General features: G+C 35.3%; 1 non-coding gene across 1 annotated transcript; it reads right to left on the reverse strand.

Moving 5' to 3' along the window:
• Positions 1–328: 328 nt before the first annotated feature.
• On the reverse strand, positions 329–435 carry LOC139869687 (small nucleolar RNA R71). The gene has a single exon (XR_011766270.1). It is a non-coding gene; the product is annotated as a small nucleolar RNA R71 (small nucleolar RNA).
• Positions 436–1,749: the final 1,314 nt, after the last annotated feature.

The raw sequence follows: 1,749 nt of genomic DNA on the forward strand, positions 1-1,749 counted from the left end.
CCAAGGTTACGCAATTACTCAACCAGACATTAATGCGCCAGATTATGAAATTAAAGGACAAATCCTACACATGGTAACTAATCAATGCCAATTTAGTGGTGCGCCGAAGGAAGATCCCAACGAACATCTTCAAACTTTTAATAGGATCTGTACTTTATTCAAAATAAGAGAAGTGGAGGATGAACAGATTTATCTCATGTTATTTCCCTGGACTTTAAAGGGAGAAGCCAAAGATTGGTTATAATCGTTACCTGAAGGGGCGATTGATACATGGGATGTCTTAGTTGAAAATTTTCTTAAACAATTCTTTCCGGCATCTAAAGCCGTGAGACTTCAAGGAGAAATTGCTACGTTCACACAAAAGACAAATGAAACTCTATATGAGGCATGGACAAGATTTGGAAAGTTATTAAGAGGATGTCCGCAACATGGTTTAGACACTTATCAAATAGTATAAATATTCTACCAAGGATGCAACATCACTACACGAAAAGACATCGATATAGCAGATGGTGGTTCCATTATGAAGAAAACCACAACTGACGCTTACAAAATTATTGATAACACTGCTTCCCACTCACATGAGTGGCACCAAGAAAAAGATATTGTTAGATTATCTAAAGCATCTAGAGTCGATTCTAGCCATGACTTTGATTCCATTTTCGCAAAGATAGATACTGTCAAAAGACGAATGGAAAACATGACTAAAGATATTCACTCAATATGAATTAGTTGTGAGCAGTGAGGAGGGCCACATTTGACAAAAGATTGTCTCAGTATTGAACAAACAATAGAACAAAGAGAGAATGTTTCATACATGAACCAAAGGCCTGGAAATAATTATCAGAATAATTATCAACCGCCAAGACCAATCTACAATCAAAATCAGAATTATAACCAAAATGTTCCATACAACAACCAACAAGGTTCCAGCAATCAACAAGTATTTAATAATACTTTCAATCAGCAAAGACCTATTTTTCAAAACAAACCACCACAAACCGATTATAAAAAGCCAAATTTAGAAGATATGATGTCGAAGCTAGTTGAATCTCCAACGCAGTTTTTCACATCTCAGAAACAAACCAATGAACAAAATGCTCAAGCATTTAGAAATCAACAAGTTTCTATTCAAAATTTGGAATAAGAAGTAAGCAACCTAGCAAGGTTAATAGGTGAAAGAAAACCGGGAAGTTTACCTAGTGATACAAATGCTAACCCCCCAGAATGAAACAGCTAAAGCCATTACCACAAGAAGTGGTATTACACTTAAACCGCCTAAAATGCCTGTAATTTCTGATGACGCTATTCCTACTCCACAAGAACCGCAACCTGAACAAGATAAGAAAACAGAATCAGTAGTTGAAAAGGTTAATGAAGATAACACAGTTAAGGCTAAACCTTATGTTAAACCATACCAACCACCGCTTCCTTACCCAAGTAAAATGAGAAAAGAATGACTTGAAGCCGAACAATCCAAATTTTTGGATATGTTTAAACAAATAAATGTCAATCTTCCTTTCATTGATGTAATTTCAGGAATGACAAGATATGCTAAATTCTTGAAAGATCTAATCACAAATAGAAAGAAAATGGAAGAACTCTCAGCTGTTACTATGAATACTAATTGTTCTGCAGTGCTGTTGAATAAATACCAAAAAAATTATCAGATCCAGGAAGTTTCACGATTCCATGTTTTCTAGGTAGTCTTAGTTCAATAGAAGCATTGGCAGATTTAGGTGCTAGTAT

This window comes from Rutidosis leptorrhynchoides, chromosome 9, assembly GCF_046630445.1.
Source record: "Rutidosis leptorrhynchoides isolate AG116_Rl617_1_P2 chromosome 9, CSIRO_AGI_Rlap_v1, whole genome shotgun sequence".
In the NCBI taxonomy this organism is placed as follows: domain Eukaryota; kingdom Viridiplantae; phylum Streptophyta; class Magnoliopsida; order Asterales; family Asteraceae; genus Rutidosis; species Rutidosis leptorrhynchoides.